Source organism: Molothrus aeneus, chromosome 1, assembly GCF_037042795.1.
Source record: "Molothrus aeneus isolate 106 chromosome 1, BPBGC_Maene_1.0, whole genome shotgun sequence".
Classification (NCBI taxonomy): Eukaryota; Metazoa; Chordata; class Aves; order Passeriformes; family Icteridae; genus Molothrus; species Molothrus aeneus.
Window position 1 is genome coordinate 26,342,010 of NC_089646.1, and position 10,707 is coordinate 26,352,716.

Sequence of the window (10,707 nt, forward strand, 5' to 3'; positions counted from 1 at the left end):
ACAAATGTCCCAAACGGAAGTAACAAGCCAGTTGGTCTTTGCCAAAACTGACTACAATAGAAGCACATGACACTAACTTGAATCTACCAATACTCTCTCCAAAAATTGCAGTCACATTTAAAATTAACCTGCTTATCATACAGTTTATATATAAAAATAAGCTTTACTTGCCACAAGGAGTTGATGTAAGGGACATTTTTTTGCTTTTCTTCTCAGTGTATTAAACCAACCAAACAAACAAAGATAAAAGTTTCAATAAACAGTATTATCCTGACAATGATTAACAAAAGAAAAAAAAATCTCCTCCCTATAGGAAAGCATTTGTATTAGGAAGTTTCCATGATATTTGACAACAAAGACTTATACAACACTTGTGATCTCCACAACAGACTTTACCTTGACAAACAAAAGGGAGGGATACTCTAGATGAGAGGGTGGGTGCCAGAAGCAAGCACACCTGCTTTATTCACACCAGAGAAAGCAGTGCCACATTACACACGACTGCACACAAACCCACATTTAGCACTGCACAGTGATGGATCTGAGGCTTCCTGAAGAAGTGCACTCATGGCTCCAGTAATTTTGCAAGTGCTTCTCAGTGTTTTGAGAGAGACTAATGCTACCTCAGTTCAAGCATTAAACCTGAGCTGGCTCTATTCATAACAAGTCTGCTTGGAGCACAAGGAGCCACAGAGCTGAAAGACTCATTCCCATACAGAACTGATGGGCCCACAAGCCCTGCCAAAACCTTGAAAATCCTTAGCATGTGTTTTTGAGGCACCAAGAAGCCTCAGCATCACAAACCATCCTCTTTGCAGACTGATGCCAGAGAAGACAGTCACAGCCACGACACTGAAATACATCAGAACTGTTTCTAGACTCTGCCTGGCTTCAGGTGTAATACAGCTGAATTCAGGCAGTGCTCTGCCACAGACAACAAGAAATGCCAAAACCAAGATGGTCCTGCAAACAGCCAAGTATGCCAGAGTTTCTCTGGGTGGCAGACTATTTACATACAAATTATTTCCACAGGAAGCCATAACAGCTGGAATGCACACAGAACTTCATGCTATTTCTGCCATACTCATCATCCTACTAAGAAATTTTATTAGCTGTGACACTGAAACAAAACTTGATGGAGGACACTAGTAATTAGCAAGTGGCGTTTCTATTCCTATGGAGAATCTTCTGATTCTCTATATTCTCCAAGACCACTTGAATAAACATGTAAATTTTTCTGTGCAAATAGGAAAATGCTTTCATGGTGTTTTGTGTGATTTGAGCTGCAGTATATGATAGGATTACCCTCCAGCTCATGCTCTGTACCACGTTTGTACAAGCCCGCTTCTCTTTTTTAGCTTTAGTACATTTTGTTGCAGCATAAGTTGTCTGGTTTCCCAAGAGCTAAACAGCTTTATGAATAATCTTTAGATTCTACTTGCATGTGAAAAAGATGGTATGAGTGCCTTCTCTCCAACAGCTACATTGATAATAAACAAGTCTGTATATCAGTGTCATTCACATTACTTCTCCTTCTCACTTTTAGTGAGCCTAAAAGTGTCACATGGCATGGTAAAGTTCAAATCTTAATACTCTCCTAGGTTATGAGGAAATCAGTTTAAAACCCAGCCCAACAAACAAAACACCCCTAATTCAAGTATCTCTTCTTGTCTGAGCATTGGTTACCTAGCTCTTACTGTGCTCTTAGCTCAGACAACTGATTACATAGAAAAAAAAATCAGCATGCAGAGGCATCAAACAGGAATCTTTCCAAGTCTGAAGACTGTATGTAAAACAAACTGTTGATCTAATCATAGCTTCTCAGAACAAAGAGATGAGCTGAAATCCTTGCAAAAACATTATAAATGCTGATGTACAGAGTAAATCTGACACCCGAAGATGACATAGCAGCTATGCAGGAAGGCAGTAGATTGAACAACACATTCTTTTGAGATACATCCAGAAACAAGGAAAGGGAACTGAACAAACAGCATTGCAAAATTCAGCAACCCTTACGTGAAGGCAATATGTTCATCAAAACACACAGAAGAGTCTGCACTTTCACTGACAGAACTGTCCTCTGAGTCTACTGCTCTTACAAAGCAGAGAATATGTTCTGTGACTCCTCAAATCCTAACAGATTCTCCACATCTAAAATCCTTCCAACTTAAAACTTTCAAATATGGCAGAATCATGCATTGCAGTTGACTTACTTATGTCAACAGTTTTATTAAAATGAATAACCTTCCAAGAAACTTCTAATACAGTAATAGTACAGTGGTGCTAAGTAACAACAAAAAAAAGAAGAAATTCCATATATAAAAATTAAGACTGATAGTTTCATTTATGTAAAATACTTTGAAGGGAAGAAAATGTGCCTAGGTGAGGGAATCAATGCCATCTGTGCCTCCAACAGCTCTTGGCTGACAACCTATCTCCTCCACTCTGCTCCCTGGAAGCTGTGATCAAACTGAACCAAGTAAATGCATCTGCAAAACAAGATGCAGTCTCACTGCAAGATGAAGACTAGATAGCCTACAGTTTTATCTTCTCTGGTGTGTCTACAAACACAGAGACCAGGAGCTACAAATGGTGTTTCGTTTTGCCTTTCCTAAGCAAAAGGGAATATAATAGCCTACAGATCCAAACTATCCACGTTGTCAATGCAGGAAAAGAGTGAAAGCTGAAGTCTGGGTCTTCCAGCATCAAGATTACACACAAGAATTAGAAACATTCCTACTCTTAAATACAAGAACAGCTACCACACTAATTCAGCTAAAATGAATCTAGAGTTCAAGGTATATCTATGACAAATGACAAGATTTAATTTTTCCTCTAAAGCTCTTAATTCTCAATACTGATGCTCTAATCCTGCAGAATCATCCATGCTTAGCTTTAAATCCAGGAGTCTTTTTGTTCTGTTAGACTACTCACTGATGTACTTGTTTATTTATTCAAAAAGTTTGCAAATTGGTCTGTAAGTGCTGCATTAGCAGTTCCTTCCAACCATTACAACTTTTTGTCTAATCCTTTGTCTCAGACTGATTCACAGCTTTGCTACTTATCCTTGAAAGTGTCTGTCTTGGAGATTACCCACAAGTTCTCAGGAGAAGAAATACAAGATTGCAGTATCAACAGAATTACTCTTTCAATCTATTTCAGGGATTGACACCTAGAAAGAATTTCATACATCCTTAAAAGAAGCACACGATAAATGGCATCTGTTATACAGTGAAGGCTTCTGCTATATTCATACACCTGGGAGGTGCTAAGAGGGGAAAAAATCCTGTTTGACTGCAATTATCTAACTTAAGTGCCTAAATTACCATACAAGCCTCTCAAGACTAAGTCCCTGTACAGATAGTGAATACAACCTCCAAAGAGCAATACTGAGCACCTCAACCAAAGCCCCACCACTGTGCTCTGTGCACAGAGAAATTATGCTTTTTGCATTAAGCAGCTGAACTACAAAGATAAATCCTGCTGTGAGAGCATTGCTCTATTCCCCTTCTTTTAGAGCTAGCAATTCATGGTGGTCTGCTGAAATACTGAAAAAAAAAAAAAAAAAAAAGCAGCAGCATAGTGAGTAACACCATCCTTGGGACATGGCCACATCCCATTAAGTTCCCTGGAATCAATTTTCTCTTTCACTACAAACACTTCTGGAACTAACATTTCTGCCACAGTTACTGCCATTTCCTTCTCCTATCTACCAAGGCCTATGAGACATCCCAGAAAACTACACATTTATTAAATTTCATTTATTCATTTGTCTTGATCCTTCAAATAACTTAAAAACCCCCAAAGAATTAACCTACTCTATCACACCCGCCAAATTTGACGTGCAGAAAAATCCCAAGCACATACTTAAAAAACCAGAATTATCAGAGAAACTGGAGTCTGTTCTCCAAGGAGGTAGTTTGGCCCAACACAACACACCTTTGTTTTTCAAGCTAGTAAACTGTGTGGAGAACAAACCACAGTAATACCAGCAGGTATCTTAAATGACTAAGATTGTGTGATTAGAGACTTGCACTGTAAAAAACCATGTACAAGGCATGAAGAAATCTGAATGTTTTGGGTCTTCTTTCTGTCATTTTGTAGTACTACCTAGGCACCTGTCTGCACACAGTACATCCAACCAAATGAGCAGCAGTACTATTGACACCTGTCTTTCACTCAATTTTACACTGATTACTTAATACTGTGTGTAGGACATGTATGGGCCACATCTATTACAGAGAGTACTGTCAGGAGTTACTTTCTTCCAAAACACAATTGTTGTACTTCTAATTTCAGAACACACAATTAATGTGGGAAATTATTCTACTTAAGTTCCTGGTGTAGTCTAAAGAAAGGATGATATGTGGGGCTATGTTTCTTATGCTGTCATTTAGTCTTTATTTTTCTATTCCCAACTCTGATGTGTACACTTGGCAGAAAAACTACAAATTTACAGTTTGCTTATTGCTCCCTTATACCAAGAACTAATATCAATCCATCTCAATCACTCACTCTGGTTTTCAGTACTTGAATGGTTACAAGCAATTTTTAGCCAACCTGAAAAAGCAGGAATTTGGCACTGTCAACATGTTTGTTAAAACTTATTTTTGCCCCCACAAAGTGCAAGGACCAACTCAAGAGTTAGCATTCCTCTCTAAAAAAATAATTTTGTGTCTATTTTGGTACTATATATCTGTCATATTATTCCAAAACCTATCAGGTCAAACTTAGAGGCATAAGTGATCTTCTTTCTAGAGCATAAATGCATCAAAATTATACTTGGAACTAGGTTGGGGGTTTTCTTGGTTTTTTTTTAAACAGTTGAGAACAAAAAATTCCTAAACCCAGTGGATTCTCAAAAACACTGATAGGAATAGCACATGAAGTCACAACATGTACATATACAGTACATGTAGTCTCAGAACAAAATATTTCAAATAAATGCTGGTAGACTGCAAGACTGATGAGCAAACAACAGCACTTTCTAGGTAAGCTCATTTGCACACAGAACTTTATCATTCGCACAGAGCTATTTAATCACACAAAAATTTAATTTTAAATTCCTTTTTCAGATTATACTGATTTTTCATCTGCTTTTTGTGGAATAATGTAGGGACAGTACATAGTATTGGTTTCCCCTCAGATAATATCTTTTATTTCACGAGTAAAGTGTTCCACTTATATTGGTGGAGAACAGTGAGACAACCAGGTAAGCATTGCAAGTACTACATGCATTTTATGGAAGAATAATTTGAGTATAAGTCATTGAATGTCAGGTCTAAGCTCACTGCAAATGAGCAAAACTGGGGATATTTACTATGTAGTATTTAATCTTTTTCTAAATGCAGACTTGCTTTGTTTCTTTAAAATTACTATCAAATTGTTTTGTAACACACATTTGTTCTCTTAAGAACCGCTATATGTAAACTTAATAGCCGAATATTATTCAACAAAATATCATATGGAACATGCACTGTACATGGATTATAAGAGACAAGATTGTTTTTCTGATGCACTCTACTTGTAGTCTTAATATTGGGAAACTCTCCTCTTGCAAAACTATGGGAAAAGTAGTGAATGGACAAAAAAGATAATCATGAAACTCTTGCATGTACAGTATATTACATACAAACATATAAGGCTTCACAACTTCAAACTAATGGCTCTCTTATTTAGATACCCTATTTGCTGGCACAGTCAACCTTCTCACATTTCTGCCTCCCTCCTGCCTTTTCATCCATTCAGAAGCCAGAAGGCAATGCCACTTATACCCAAGGGGAAACAATGCTGGAGGAGGGAACACGAGAAAATAATTTTCTCCAGATTCCCTTAGAGATTATTCCACATCTGTGGATAAGAGATTCGATTAACAAAACAGCCTCACCATGCACAGCAAGAACAATACAGGGCGATCTCGCACCGCCCTTTGAGTAAACACCATCAATGCAGGCTACATATTCTCAGCAGACACAGAGTCCACTCAACTTTTGTATTGCTGCTCTCAGTAATATCCTGGCACACCAGCTGACTGCTCCTAGAGCAGTGGTGATCCCTGTGAAGCTGCTTGCAAGATGTAGCCAAGTACTGTTTCAGTGACTTGGTACAGACAGTTCTCAAAGTTGATGCAAACAATTGCATAAGCGGTCAAAATGCCCCTCAGTTTGCCGTGGCTAACAATAGCCACAGGAAAAAGTACTGTGGGACTGCTATTACTAACAACACTTAAAAGGTCAAATTTCTTGTTCTTGACTGTTTGGTTCTAACAAACTTCACTCTCTGGGATTTTGCATTTTTAATGTTTCTGCATCGTGGCATAATTTTGTCTCCAGAGTGATTTTATGGTTGAGAAGCAGCAAAATATCTTGAAGAATAAACTACAGAGCAATACTCTTGGAGGTGATTTTGAAAAGAAAATTATTAAAAAGTCTTTGAGAGCATTTTTTGTCTTCCTGTTTATTTGAAATATTAGCACATTTTTTTCTGCCAACTTGTACCAACAGCTTTCAACACTACTTGAAGCCTGAAAAGAGCTGTTGTTATTAATTTCTTCAAGAAAAGATGATGTGAGAAATCATCAGAACAATTTAACAACTGTGTAAAGTATGGATAACAGAGAGAAACTGGCAAGATGGTTGGGCTTGAAACTCTACTAAGCCAGGACAAAACCCCCTAACTCTGTAGTAGGGTTCAACAGGAATTTTACTTTGCACTATGTGATCCCCTTCAACCCCCACTAATATAAACTTCTAAAACAAAACTGTTAATGAAACCTCCCCCTTCCATAAACTCATAACTTGTCTTCTTGAATCTGCAGTTTATATTGAATCTCAACTCCAACAAACACAATAGAAGAAAGCACCATTATCTAAAGTGCATTGAATTTTTTTTCTCAACTGAAGTAAATTCCACTGACCAGCATCTAGATTCTTGAGTAAAGTGCTGGAACCTTTCTGGAAACAAAACGTTTCTTGCATGACATTCTGACAGTGAGGAAACCTTAAAAACTCATCTAGACTGAGGTTTGGCACTATTTAACCACCACATTATCTTCCAGTAGAGTGTGTCATGTGCAAAATGTGACTGGTTATACCAGTTATGGCAGTTCACTACTCAAAAGATCTCTGTGGCTTGACACTAAATTCCTCCTTCAGTGATATTAACATTAATCTTAAACTATTAAATTACTAAGTTTAAACCAACAGACTGTTCAAACAGCAGTTAAAAAAACCTGATAAAGTCTAAACAAGATGTTGCTGGTTGTCATGCTAAGTACCAGTAAGAACTGCAACTTCTAGATCTGTGCTAAACAGCACTGTCAAGGGGTTCTTCCACTTCCTATTTGACAACGCTGGATAGACAAAGTGGAAAGAGTGGATTAACAAAAAATCAGATAAGAGACCATAACCAAATGTCACCTGCACTGCAGACGCCAAAATCCAGCCCACCGTTTTCTCTGTCCAACAGTTTGGAAAAGCAATCAAACAGTTTTGTCCTTACAAGAGCACAACACAAGAACAGTTTATTTTCAAGAAGTCTGAAATAAGGGCCACAGCTGCTTTCTGAGACCGAAATTAAATAAAATCTATCCAGAAACTGAAATAAAGAAGATAACACAATTAAACATGGGGAGAACAAAAGCAAACAAACAGGTGTTTAATGGAAATAAAAGGTCATCTTGGTTTAAAGCAAGGCTTGTAGGCAGGGAGAAAATATCACAAACAACCAAACAGAAGAACAACTCCAATGCCGAGCTTCCAAAATACTACCACAATGTAACTCGGTGGTAGGGGGTTAAAGGATGTAACCGTGAGATTACCAGAGTCAATTTCACATTTACACCTCTGAACTAAGGCAAGCCTGAATTACTGCTTTAACCGGGGTCACACAGATCCTTGAGGCTATCAGCTTTACGCAAAACAGTGTGAAACAGAAGACTTATTTACATATGGCACTGAACAAATACATAATGATATTGACAAGTAACACACTTCCCTTCACCCCCTTCTGCTACTAAAAACTGACCTGATGTTTCAAGTAATATCCGATTTTTCTATTTTCTTCTAAAAGACTATAGCAGCTTTCATGAGTCAGGTGGATGGACGTGAAATAAACCTGATTACCAGAATGAACCTTTCACAAATTATAAGCTTTAAAACGTAAATGTGGGGCTCTTGAATTGCCATTTCACCAGCTGTCACTGCCTCGGTGCTGGTTCGAGATCTGACATTACCTGACCAGAGGATGCCCTGGCACCCCTCTCCACCCGGCCGATCCCGGGAGGGTTCGGAGCGCAGCCGGGCAACCTGCGCCTGAGCCCCGCAGCCGAGCCGGAAACCGCCGCGCAGAGCCGGCCGTTTCCCTCTCCGCTTCCAGCGGGCACAGCGCCAGCGAGGATGTACGGGAGGCACAAACGGATACATGCAATAATCATGGCGAGACAACCGCACGGCAGGAGGGAGAACACAAGGCAAAAGGAGGAAGAGATGCCATCTTGAGCCTCGGGAATTTCGCTCTGAACAGGTCCGCCCGTGGATACCGCGCTGACGGGCACCAGCTCCGCAGGCCCGGCGGCCGCGCCGCCTCCCTCGCCCCGAGCGGGCTGCCCGCGGGGGAGGCGGCGCCCACCCCGTGCTGGTACCCGCGGCACCGGCTCTCCCTGCCCAGCCCCAGCACGGAGACCGGCGAGCCCCCCCTTCCCGCACTCACCTTGTGGAGGGAAGGGGAGGGAAGGGCCGAGCCGCAGGCGCCGCCGCCCCTCCAGGTGTTCCAGCGCCGCCGGCGTCAGCGCGGCCAGCGGAGCCGCCTGTGCCGGCGCGGGCGCCCCCGCAGCGGGGCGGAGCCGCCGCCCGGCCCGGCCCGGCCCAGCCCGGCCCCCGAGCCGGGAGGGCGCGGCCGCCAGGTCCGCGGAGCTCGGGCTGGCCGCTGCCCGGTCGTGGCCAGGGCAGGGAGGCGTTTCCTCCTGCTTTTCCTGCAGCGCTGTGAGGGAAGCGGCGGGAGAGTCACCCGGGTTGGGGCCCTGATCACCGCCTCGACGAAGCCATAAGCCCCGTGCCTCCGCCCCAGCCTGCTGGGGACCGCAGGTGTCCCTCGAGGAGCGGCAAGGAAATACTAAAATGTTTTGGTTGTCATAAATAGTTGCCATCGAGGTAGTGGAAACTTGGAGGAAAAGGCCCTTTAACGTCGCAGGCAGGTGGCAGTGACGGAGGAGGGGGTCAGGAGAGTATTGGTTTTGAGCTCATGTCGGAATTGGGTCATTGGGGTTGGGTGAGAGCTTTCTGAGTAAAGGTGGTGGATTTGAAGCTGAGTTCAGAGCTTGAAATGAGGAGAAGAGTTCACAGGTGGCATTTGAAAATGAAGTAAAAGGAGAAACGGAGAGCATCAAGATCGTGTGAAAAACGATCCCACTTAAATGGGGCAGTGTTAACTTACCCGTGTGAGAGAGCAGAGGTGTAAGCACACCGCAGGGCATGAAAGCAGGAATGGAGAAGAAGAGGTTGGGTTAATAGGACCCCAAAAAGGGTTGAGGAAGAGTGGATAGGAGGAAGCTGTGGAAAATGAAGAGAGAAGAGTGGTAGTGAGACGTCATTTTCTGAACCTTACAGAGGTCCCAAGCACTCATGTCAGTGTCTCCAAGTTACTGTGAGGCAGAGCCGCGCTACTTCGCTGGAAGTCACAGATCTAAGAGTAAAAGTGAGGATGTTTTCAGCAACAGGGACTGTGCTGTGAGACAGTGACTGTGAAAAAGACTTGGGATCCTAATGGGTAGAGAGCTAGGCATGCTATCCCTGAGCTCTGAAGAAATCAACTGGGATAATTTAATATTGTGTAATGTGAGGAATTTCAGGTATAATTTGGGAGCTTTTTCGTTTCCCTGTTTGGCATTAGTGTGACCACTAACAGCAGGTCATACCCCCAAGCATGGTTTATGTAGCACAGAGAGTGTGTTGACAAACAAGAATGGTTTTATGGCAAGAAATACAGGGTTGTTTCCCAGAACTACAGAAACCCTAACAGGATAGGTTTTGCGTTAAAGCAAAGTTACAGCAAGAAAATATTTTCATGCAAGACAAATCTCTTCATGGGGTCCTTCATCTTGCAGAAAAGGGTATGACACAGCTGAAAACTTGGAATACAGGAAACCTGGTGTAAAATATCTCATTTGCTTTTGGATGTTATACTGTAAACACCCTTTAGCTGCCTTTTTATTCTAGAGCTCTCTTTAGAACAAATATAAAAAGATGCATTTTAGGGTGTGGTTATCTGGTTTATTTTAGTTTCCAGTGAGATTAATCATCCTCTGGACAGGGGTTCCCATGACTGAAAGAGTAACAGGCTGAAGTGTAAATACTTGCACTAGACATATTACCCCATTAGTCAAATAAATTTTAGGTGTTACTGGTTTTGAGAGAAAAAATGTTCATGGAGTTCTTACTTTACCAAAGGGAAGTGGTGCTAATAAGTGACAAAAGGTTTCTCTGCAGTGGATGAGGATCTGGGATCTCTTCAGCCACGTCTGGCATTGGGATTTGATAGCTTTTAGTTTGTCAGTGAACATGAAGAATCTGTTGTGTCTTTTAGTAGTATTTACATGTGCAAATCTTCTAGAGGAAGGTGCAAAAAGAATATTTCACAGGATGTAAGGAATTACTTTAGCCATTGCAGGAGCAGAACCAAGACAAATAGATTTTTTTTTTTTTTGTAAAT

The 10,707-nt window shown here is 41.3% G+C and overlaps 1 protein-coding gene across 3 annotated transcripts in view; it reads right to left on the reverse strand.

Moving 5' to 3' along the window:
* The window catches only part of ICA1 (islet cell autoantigen 1), a 66,326-nt gene extending 57,503 nt beyond the window's left edge, over positions 1-8,823 (reverse strand). For all 3 annotated transcript variants that reach the window (XM_066553854.1, XM_066553846.1, XM_066553838.1), the window contains exon 1: positions 8,710-8,823. The gene's annotated coding sequence lies outside the window, so the exon portion shown is untranslated. The remainder of the gene's footprint in view (positions 1-8,709) is intronic.
* Positions 8,824-10,707: the final 1,884 nt, after the last annotated feature.